Here is an 11,205-nt window from a genome sequence, read left to right as displayed (position 1 = left end):
AGAGAGAGAGAGAGAGAGAGAGAGAGAGAGAGAGAGAGAGAGAAAATAAAAATAGAGGAAGCGGAAGCCAGTGCCGGGTGTGGGAGTCGAACGCGGTGCCGTCAAGTTTGCGGGGCTAATTAGGCAAGATAATGGCGATAAGGAGACGCGAGTCGGGGCAGCGGCTGCGACTCACTGCCCATTCGCCCATTACGTCGTTAGGGCTTAATGGTGTTAGTTAATTTTCTCTCCGCCATCCACCCGACCCCTCATTTTGGGGGGGCTGAGGGGGAAGGGAAAGGCGGAAGGGATTGGGGGTTGAACCGGGCGAAAGGAAAGGGAGAAGAGTAAAAATAAATGGTTGAAAGAAAGAGGAAGATGGGTGAAGAAAGACAAAGAAATGAAATAAAGAAAGAAAAGGGGGAGTTAAAAGAGAAGGGTAAAGAAAAGGGTAACACGAAAGGGATGAATGGAAGAGAAAGAGACGAAAAGAAGCAAAGAAATTAAACCAAGAAAGAAAGGGGGTCTGAGGTGAGAGAGTGAAGAGGGAAATAAGAGTAAACAGAGAGAATTGAAGGGAAGAGAGCGTTGAGGAGAAGCGAACAAATGAAATGAAGAAAGAGAGGATAAGGGGAGAAGATGAAAGGGGAAGAGAAGAGTAAAGAGAGAGGAATTAAAGGAAGAATGAAAGTGGGGTTAAGGAAGAGGGAGGAGGAGGAAGAGAATGTAAAAATAAGGGGTTGACGGGTAGGGAAAAATGTAAGAAGAAAAGAAAGGGAGGTTAGTTGAAGGAGAGGGCTAGAGGAGGTAGAGAAGGGTGCAATGAAAGGGTTGAAGGGGAAAGGAAGTTAGTTGAAGAAAAGCAAGGAAATGAAATAAATAAAGAAAGGGATGATAAGGGGAAGAGGAAAAAGAGGGAAATAAAGAGTAAATAGGAAGAGGCTGAGAGGAAGAGGAAGAAAGTTGGAAAAGCAAAAAAATAAATGAAGAAAAGAAAGAGGAGGTTAGGAGAAGGAGGAGAGGGAAGAGTAAAGAGAGAGGAGTTAAGGGGAGAGGAAGAGTTTAAAGAGAAGCAAAAAGATGAAAGGAAAAATGAAAATGGAGTTAAGGGGAGAGGGAGGAGGGGAAGAAAAAGGTAAAAAAAAAGTGAAAAGAAAAGATTGATAGAAGGAGGAAGATTGTTAGAGAAAACCAAAAAGGAAAAGGAGAAGGAAAGGGAGTTAAGGGGAGAAGGAGAAGGACATAGAGAGGGGTGATTCGGATAAGAGGAATGAAAGAGAGTAAAATGAGGAAGGGGAAACGAAGAGGGAATAAAGAAGGGAAGAGAGAGAGAGAGAGAGAGAGAGAGAGAGAGAGAGAGAGAGAGAGAGAGAGAGAGAGAGAGAGAGAGAGAGAGAGAGAGAGAGAGAGAGAGAGAGAGAGGTGAAAGGGGTATATTTTGGGGGTTGGTAGTGATGGGGGGGAGGTACCTGTTAGCTCCTCTAATCACCTCTCTCTGATAAGGAACGTCAGGTGTGTAGTGGAGGAGGAGGAGGAGGAAGAGGAGGAAGAGGAAGAGGAAGAGGAAGAGGAAGAAGAGGAGGAGGAGGAAGAGGAAGAGGAGGAGGAGGAGGAGGAGGAACGGGGGGTATTCGGTCGGTTTTCTCGAAGGAAGGAGGGAAGGAGGGAAGGAAGGAAGGAAGGAAGGAGGGGAGATAATTAGGTATGATATAAAGTGGCATGACGGAGCCCCTCCTCATTTACCTGGGGAAGGCGTGGGGGCTCAGGTGTGTCGAGGGTGATTAGTGCAGGTACGGCAGGTGTAGGGGAGGGAAGGGAGGAGGCTGCAGAGTTCTGAGACGCTGTTTATTTATACATATACATTTTTTTTGTTTGTGCGTGTGAGAAGGTGTTGAGATATTGGTAACGTCAGTTGTAGTAGTAGTAGTAGTAGTAGTAGTATAGTAGTAGTAGTAGCAGTAGTAGTAGTATAGTAGTAGTAGTAGTAGTATAGTAGTAGTAGTAGTAGTAGTAGTAGTAGTAGTAGTAGTAGTACCAACAGTTAACATTACCACCAGCATAAGTTGTGATAGTATTCCTCCAGCATGATAGCACACACGTCAAGTCTTGTCCTCACACCCATCAGACGTATGACAAGACAGGTAACCATAGAACCATAGAACCGCCAGCTGTGACTGCCTCGGAGCGGAACTGTCAAGGGATATAGATATAATGACTGTCACTTCATTATAAGGGAGGTAAATGACGTACTTCTTTCAGTCAGCAAACACTTGATGTTTCTTGGTATGTTCGATACCTTACTCCTGCGCCAACGTCAGCCGCACCCCCCTCGCCTCGCATTGGGTTTACCTTCATTTTGGGCCCCACACGGGGATGTCACAGTAGCTTACCAAGAGGCTGCCATGGTCCACATCGGACAACACAGGTTCCCAGAGAGTAATTACGGGAGCAGTATAGAGAACATCCCCATACAGTCCCCTGACATAATTACTATAATATATTTTTATTTGGAATTGGTTATGCACCATCCCAGCAAATGAGAGATTACAACAGGCGGACCTCATGTTACTTGGGAGAGTGGTAAATTGCAGTAACTAGTTTGAAGGCAGCCAGCCTCTATGTAATAGGAACAGCACATCACTGAGGCAATACTTCATCGCTTCTGGTTGATGATGCTTGGCTTATTTGAAAAGTTATACGACACTAATCTTGAAAAAAAGGTGAAGAGATTGAGAATTTTTTTTAAAATTGACGTTGTATTTGTTGTATTATAAATTTGATTAGTGCTGGCATTATTATTATTGTTATTATTATCATTATTTTCTTTGTTGTCCATGTCAACATTACTTTGTACTGTTTATGGATAAGGGCAAAATTATTATTTTGATTAGATTTATTATAAGTATTATTATTAATAATATTATATTAGTAGTATTATCGTTACTTTTTTTATTATTATTATTATTATTATTATTATTATTATTATTATTATTATTATTATTATTATTATTATTATTATTATTATTATTATTATTATTATTATTATCAACATTATTGTTATCATTATAAGTCAAGAAATCACCGACATAGAACTTCAGGCGAAAATGAAATACAAGTCTGAAGTAAATTAGAGCGAAAAGACGCTTTTTTTCTCTTCAACACATCTCATTTTGTTTCCACGCTTGCCGCCACATCACCTGTCCACCCCATACCTGTCCTCCATCTCACCTCCCCGGCTTCACATCTGCCTCCTGCCTAACACTGCTTTTAATATCACACCTTTTCTCTACATGTTCCTTTCTAGCCACACACCTTTACCCAGTATCACACATGTCTCACTGTTGGTCACTATACACCAGCCCCCACATACACACACATACCTAACTAGCATGGAGGGTGGGTTTGCATACCCCGTTCAACACCTTTACCCGTCGTCGCCGCATCCACCCCGCCGCCGCCGCCGCCGCCGCCACCTCCCCAGACCTGTATCTCGCAGTCTCTGTCGCGGTGCTATACGTTGTTAACACTCACGAGTAAGTAATGCTGCCGTGCAGTAAAAAGGGTTTCCCTAGCGGCAGTAGTTCAGCATCCCTCGGAAGGTCAGTTTAGGCAGGAGGGATTGTTAGGTCAGCTTCAGTATTTCAGAAAAGGCCGCCCAGATGATCTTTTTTCTCCATTCGTTTTATTTGTTTTTACTTTACTTCATACGTTTTTACTCACTTTTACTTACTTTACTTCATACGTTTTATTTACTTTTACTTACTTTGAACACAAACTTGTCAAGGTAAAGTTTGCTGTTTATTAAGGCTTTGTTAAGTTTGTTGAAGTTTTGCAGTTTGCATAATTTTTTTTCTTACGTTTTCGCCTGTGGCGCCGGTAGGCTCTCTTGGTTGGCCCCAGCCCGTTGTGGCGCAGGCAAGTGTTTTATATTGGCGCCATCTTTGCTTGGCTCATGCTGCTCCCCGGAGCTCATTCTTGATTCATTTTGACAGTTCTTCTAGGGTCCGGGTTGATAGGTATTCTTCAGGACAGCATGTGGGTAGTCTTAGGCCACTCGGCGGTGACTTGAAAAATCCCAGATGGTAGTGGCGGATTCGAACCCGCTTCGTCCATGACGCGGCGAAAGCGGGGCCCACACGCTAACCACTCAGTCACCATCTCCCTTAAATGAGAGCATACGCTATAGCTGCGCGTGGCCTCGACGAAATATATCGTATATCATATGGATGGATGTACATTTTTTTTTTCCATCGAGTAGCATCCAAAGACGTCTAGTTTTAAAAAGGGAGCAAGTCTAGTTTTTGCAACGGTATAGCCGCCAGTAGAAAGATTCACTGTCAGGTGTATGTATATTTTTTATCTCTGAATAGTTGATAAAGTAAACAGCAAAAGAAAAGACATTTCCAACATTGTACATAGTCGTGAATGCGTGCGGTGCGGTGGCCTACAGGGTTAGCGTCAAGCCGTGGCAGTGAAGGGCCAAGACGAGGCAATTCGAACCCCAGTGCCGCCGACCCCGTGACGTCAGGAAGGGCTCCCAGTCTTTAAACCCCCGAGCCACAGCCCCAGAACCTCAACCTTATATGAACATAAGTAAAACCTGTTTAAGACAAAGTACATACTGTCGTAAGAGCATGCACAAAAAGAAAATATCCTCATAATTGTCAAAATTGTGAAAAAGTAATTATTAAATAAGTCGATTACAATTTTTACTTCGTTATTGTCGTATTTCACGTGCACGGCCGCCCCTAAAAGTGAGAGTTGCACACATTACGTTTTTTAAAGCAATTCCTGGAAAGTGATCAAGAAAGTTGTTCTGTGTGTGATTGTACCCCTTCTAGTGCGTGAACAACAACAACAACAACAACAACAACAACAACAACAACATGAAGTCCATAAATACAGTAATAGAAAAAAAGGAAACGAAGGATACTTAAAGAAAGAAAGAAAGAAAGAAAGAAAAGGTAGAATGAGAGAAAAAGAATGGTGTACGATTGTAAGGAATGAGAAATAAAGAGAAGGAAAAAGAAACATATGGAGTTTAAGAAAGAAGTAGAAGGATGAAAATGGCCAAAGAAAGATAGAAACTGCATGTGTGTGTGTGTGTGTAATTTACCACGGCCTGATCACGAGTTGGACTCGCTTTCGCCAGCAGGTACCCTCACGACGTGAGCAAGTGCTCATTATTGTCGATCTCTGGGTACTGCCAGGACCTCACACACCACACACCCCATCCCCCTTGCTCAAGGGGGGACACTAACCACTCCTAGTCAACGGAAAGAATCCGGTGTGTGTGTGTGTGTGTGTGTGTGTGTGTGTGTGTGTGTGTGTGTGTGTGTGCGCACACAAACACACACACACACACACATCCACCCACCCACACACACACACACACACACACACACACACACACACACACACACACACACACACACACACACATAAATTGCATGTAGTAATTTTTGACACTCTACCAAACTTAATTCAATGTAACACGATTGATAATTTTTCCCACTTTTTCAGTATTATTCGCCGCGTGTGTGCGTGGTCCGCCACGCACACGTGTAGGTATGAGTTACAACAATACGTATACATTTGTGTGTATATGTAAATATGAAGAGAACTACCAACACAAACACACTAAATAAATTTGTAGTACATTAAATTATGTAAATTATTTTCAGCTCATCACTGAATTTTAAGGAGATTTTAACAAACTGTTTATTTAATTCATTATTCTCGTTTACCTCGCAATCGACTGAGTGTTGAGTGTTGATTCTTTGCTCTTATTTTTGTCTGGTCCCCGAAACGCGAGTGTGTGTGATGCGCCGCCACGGGGCTCCTGAAGCTGACGGCGGCACAAACCACCGCCACAGCACTGGGCAACGCTCATGCCCAGATGTGTAATTCACCAGGGTCTGACCACCCGATAGACTTGAGATTGCCAGCCAGTACCTTCTCTAACTGAGTCCGGAGCTCAGAAGTTATGGATATCTGGGTACGGCTGGAACACCCACACACACCCGGGAGGCGGGAGCCAACCTCCGACTGACACCAGTACCCATTCACTGCTAGGTGGACAGGGGGCGCGAATTAAAGGAGGCTGACCGTCCGTCCCCACTCCGCCCAAGAATTGGGTCCTTCACTGAGCACTACCTGCCATCTGGTCGCCCTGCTAGAACTACCAAAATAAATATGCATGCGGCCTGATCACGTGTTGGACTTGTAATCGCCAGCAGGTACCCTCCCGATATGAGCAAGTGCTCTTTATCGTCGATCTCTGGGTACTGCCAGGACCTCACACACCACACACCCCATCCCCCTTGCTCAAGGGGGGACAGTAACTACTCCTGTTGTCTGTTCCATTCCCTCTGTCCAAAAACAAAGCGGGAATTTTGATGGATGTGGCACCTGGGCATCTCTAGTTCGTGTTTGCGTGAAAATCAACTGTTGTGATAAACATTCAAGCTTATTTTTCGATAATGTATATGAATATTTTTGTATACAAAAAAACTTCTCAGTCGTTTGCATCGATAATCTAACATAGACGCACGCGAAAAGACAAGATTGTATCAAACAACTTAGTCACATCATGCTCGAACGATCTATGGTTTTTCAAATTCTTTTGATTGATAGCTCATATCAGGTGTATTGATAGACATCTGTCTCTGCAAGTGCAAATAAAGGGTATCTTATAATTTATTGCATGTAAATAACGATTAATAACATAAATAACATGAAAGAGTAAATAATAACTTGAATGCGATGCAAGGCTATTTCGACTATTAGGCTACCCATGTTATTTACATGCAACACGTCAAAACTCCTTATGTATGTATAGACACTTCCAGAATCGTATGTCACTTAATTTATGTAGCCTATACCTGAATGAGATGAAATATGAGTATCTGAAAGGCTATAGATCATTCGAGTATGATCAGACTATACTTTTTGATAAACAAGTTGGTCCTTCGCGTGCTTGTATGGTAATTATCGATGAAAATCTTCCGTGTGCGGTTCATATACAATGGCTTGAGGTTTTTTTGTATACACAAACATTTAAATATATCACTGAAAATATAAAGTTGATCTTCACGCAATTACGAACTCACACTGCGCAGGAGCCACATCTTTTTTTTTTTTTTTTTTACAACAAAGGAGACAGTTCAAGGGCATAAAAAAAGAAAGCTATAATAAAAAAAAAGCCCGCTACTCGCTGCTCCCAAAAAAGAATCAAAAGAGGTGGCCGAAAGAAAGGTCAATTTCGGGAGGAGAGGTGTCCTGATACCCTCCTTTTGTAAGAGTTCAAGTCGTAGGCAGGAGGAAATACAGAGGAAGGAAGATTGTTCCAGAGTTTACCAGCGTGAGGGATGAAAGAGTGAAGATGCTGGTTAACTCTTGCATAAGGGGTTTGGACAGTATAGGGATGAGCATGAATAGAAAGTCGTGTGCAGCGGGGCCGCGGGAGGGGGGGAGACATGCAGTTAGCAAGTTCAGAAGAGCAGTCAGCGTGGAAATATCGATAGAAGATAGAAAGAGAGGCAACATCGTGGTGGAATTTAAGAGGTAGAAGACTATCAGTAGGAGGAGGAGAGCTGATGAGACGAAGAGCCTTAGACTCCACTCTGTCCAGAAGAGCTGTGTGAGTGGAGCCTCCCCACACGTGAGATGCATACTCCATACGAGGGCGGACAAGGCCCCTGTATATGGATAGCAACTGCGCGGGGGAGAAGAACTGGCGGAGACGATACAGAACGCCCAACCTCGAGGAAGCTGATTTAGCGAGAGAGGAGATATGAAGTTTCCAGTTGAGATTTTGAGTTAAGGATAGACCGAGGATGTTTAGTGTTGAAGACGGTGACAGCTGAGTGTTGTCGAAGAATAGGGGATAGGTGTTTGAAAGATTGTGTCGAGTTGACAGGTGGAGAAATTTAGTTTTTGAGGCATTGAAGGACAAAAGGTTCCTTCTGCCCCAATCGGAAATGATAGCAAGGTCTGAGGTTAAGCGTTCTGCAGCCTCCAGTCTGGAGTCGTGTACTTCCTGTTGTGATGGTCTTCTATTGAAAGAAGTTGAATAATGCAGAGTGGAGTCGTCGGCGTATGAGTGGACAGGACAGTTTGTTATGGAAAGAAAATCATTGATGAATAACAGGAAGAAAGTGGGTGATAGGACAGAGCCCTGTGGAACGCCACTGTTGATAGGTTTAGGGGAAGAGCAGTGACCGTCTACCACCGCAGAGATAGAACGGCCGGAAAGGAAACTGGAGATAAAGGAACAGAGGGAGGGATAGAATCCGAAAGAGGGCAGTTTAGAAAGCAAAGACTGGTGCCAGACTCTATCGAAGGCTTTCGATTTGTCTAGCGCAACAGAGAAAGTTTCACCGAAACGGCTAAGAGAGGATGACCAAGAGTCAGTTAAGAGAGCAAGAAGATCGCCAGTAGAACGCCCCTTGCGGAATCCATACTGGCGATCAGATAGAAGGTTAGAAGTGGAAAGGTGCTTTTGAATCTTCCGGTTAAGGATTGATCCAAAAGCTTTAGATAGACAGGAAAGTAAAGCTATAGGGCGGTAGTTTGAGGGATTGGAACGGTCACCCTTCTTAAGCACAGGCTGTACAAAGGCATACTTCCAGCAGGGAGGAAAGATAGATGTTGATAGGCAGAGACGAAAGAGTTTGACCAGGCAGGGTGTCAGCACAGACGTACAGTTTTTAAGGACAATAGGAGGCACACCGTCAGGTCCATAAGCCTTCTGAAAGTTGAGGCCAGAGAGGGCATAAATCTACGATCTACGTTCGCGAGTGGCCAGACGGAATGAAACGGACTATAGTCAACGGAAAGAATCCGGCCTGAGCGGGCTCGAACCGCCGCCCTGTCAGACCGTGAAGCCTGGCAGCGCAGCGCTCTAACCAGTTGCGCCACGGTGTGTGTGTGTGTGTGTGTGTGTGTGTGTAATTCACCTCTTGGTCTGCTGCGGGTCTCTCTCGAGACAGCCAGCCGTTCCCCTACGGAAGAGCACAGAGCTCGTAGTACCGATCTTTGGGTATACGACTGAGACCACTCACACACAACACACCGCGACAACGAGGTCAAAACTCCTCGCCTTACGTCGCATACTACTCACTGCAAGGTGAACAGGGGCTACACGTGAAAGAAGATAAACCCAACTTATCTTCACCCGGCCGGGGAATCGAACCCCGGTCCTTCTGGTTGTGAGGCAGACGCTCTACCCACTGAGCTACCGGGCCGGGCTACCGGCCGTGTGTGTGTGTGTGTGTGTGTGTGTGTGTGTGTGTGATTCATCTACGGCCTGATCACGAGCTGGACTCGTCATCCACAGCAAGTATCCTTCCGATTAGAGTAAGGTTGATTAGTAATTAGTCATCAGTGTGTGTGTGTGTGTGTGTGTGTGTGTGCATACATACATACATACATACATACACGCTTACGTACACATTCTTCGAGGAAAGGAACAATGATTCTTGTTCTTCCTTTTAGGTATTTGCTGTTTGCATGTTTTAAAGGAGGAGTCAGGAACTACTTCCCACGCACCGGAAAGAGATAATTGTTTGAAAAAAAATATTTACATGCTTGTTTGTTTACTTATTGAACTATATTTTACTATTTAATTTTAGCTGTTGATTAAAAAGTTTATTTATATGCTGATTCGTTCATTCAATGATTCGTTCATTCATTATTTTTTTACGTGTATTTAAATCGTTAGGTTTTTTTTCCCATTGTCTGTATCATACTACTTCCTCACACAAACGAAGGGAATAGCAAAAAGTGTTGTTGCATGTATTTTATGTTCTGTCGTTACGTATGAGCTGCTGCAATAGGTTGTCTGCAGTAACTTTAGCATGTAGTGACTGCATTGTCGCTTTGTTTGTTTGTGTATGTGTTATGTGTGTATGTTTGTCTGTATATATGCTCGCTGGTTTAATATTCTTTGGTTCATACTTAGTCATGAACTGCAACCACTACTTTATAGTTCATTGCTGGACAAAGTCCTTTTCCATCATATTCCACTCCTCTGTCTTATGTGTTGCCTATAGCTCCGGTACGCTCTCGTAAAGGATCCGGTGGATGGCTCCAGCCCGTGAGTAGCGCAGGCTAATTTTATTTCAAGAGGCTGCCGTGGTATATGACTGGCTTGGCCAATGCTGCCCGCGGTGCTTCTCTTGACCAAAGTTGCTAAAGTAAGGGTTCATCAATGATTTGGACAGCATGTGGGTAATCTTCCACCACTTGGCGATGGTTGAAAATTGTCAGCGTTATCCGGTGGGACTTGAGCCAGGTGTTATGCACCAACCCTGGTGCCGTGCACATTACTGAACAGAACCAAAAGAAGAAAAAAACACGTCCTCGCGCTGACCACTCTGCCACCGCCTCCCCGCACGCCGCTCCGGCAAATGCTCTAATTTCATCTCCCTAGCCGGCCCTCTGTTTACCCTGTCGTCTCCATCTATCCTCTGTCTTCTTGTGGAAAGAAGTTGAGAATATAAAAAGAAGGAAAACAACTCCAGGCTTGTGGCAGTAATCCTTCTCACGTTCTTCCCTTGGTCTCCACCACTTACACAACTACCATCACAACAACAACGACTCAGCGTATCACCAGTGCTACCAGAGGGCAGCAGCAGCAGCAGCACCACCACCACCACCACCACCAGTACTAGCAACAGCAACAGTACCAGCAGCAGCAGCACCACCAGTACTAGCAATAGCAACAGCAGTAGCACCAGTACCAGCGGCAGGAGCACCACCAGTACCAGCAACAACAACAGCAGCAGCACCAGTCCCAGCAGCAGCACCAGCAGCTGTTGTTGTTATTGTTGTAATAGTAAGTTGTGCAGAAAGAGAGAAGGAGGAGGAAGAGTGGCTGAATGTTGTTTGAAAAAAGTAATCACAGGACACTGAACTCTGGCCTTCCTCCTCTTCCTCCTCCTAATCATCATCATCATCATCATCATCATCATCATCATCATTTACACCATCATCCTCATCCATACTCTATCCAGATTTTCCTAAACCTAAGATGTTTTTTTCCTTCCATTGTTTGCGTCATTTTACCTTCCTCATACTCTTCTTACCTTTCAGATCGGTTACCTGTTACCTCGCACGCCGAGCACCTGTCGCCTCCAAACACCTGCCTGGCTCAACGTAGTGTGGGGTCGAGGCAAAAATTAACGTAACCTGAGGACCTTCGCTTCCTAATTAACGCTACAG

The 11,205-nt window shown here is 44.2% G+C and overlaps 1 long non-coding RNA gene across 1 annotated transcript in view; it reads left to right on the top strand.

Moving 5' to 3' along the window:
- Positions 1 to 11,205, top strand: part of LOC127008054 (uncharacterized) — a 77,463-nt gene extending 66,258 nt beyond the window's left edge. The window contains exon 4 of the long non-coding RNA XR_007760756.1: positions 11,077 to 11,205. This is a non-coding gene — a long non-coding RNA (uncharacterized LOC127008054). The remainder of the gene's footprint in view (positions 1 to 11,076) is intronic.

The sequence above is a fragment of the Eriocheir sinensis genome, chromosome 37 (assembly GCF_024679095.1).
Source record: "Eriocheir sinensis breed Jianghai 21 chromosome 37, ASM2467909v1, whole genome shotgun sequence".
Classification (NCBI taxonomy): domain Eukaryota; kingdom Metazoa; phylum Arthropoda; class Malacostraca; order Decapoda; family Varunidae; genus Eriocheir; species Eriocheir sinensis.
This window is presented reverse-complemented; position numbering and strand designations above follow the sequence as displayed.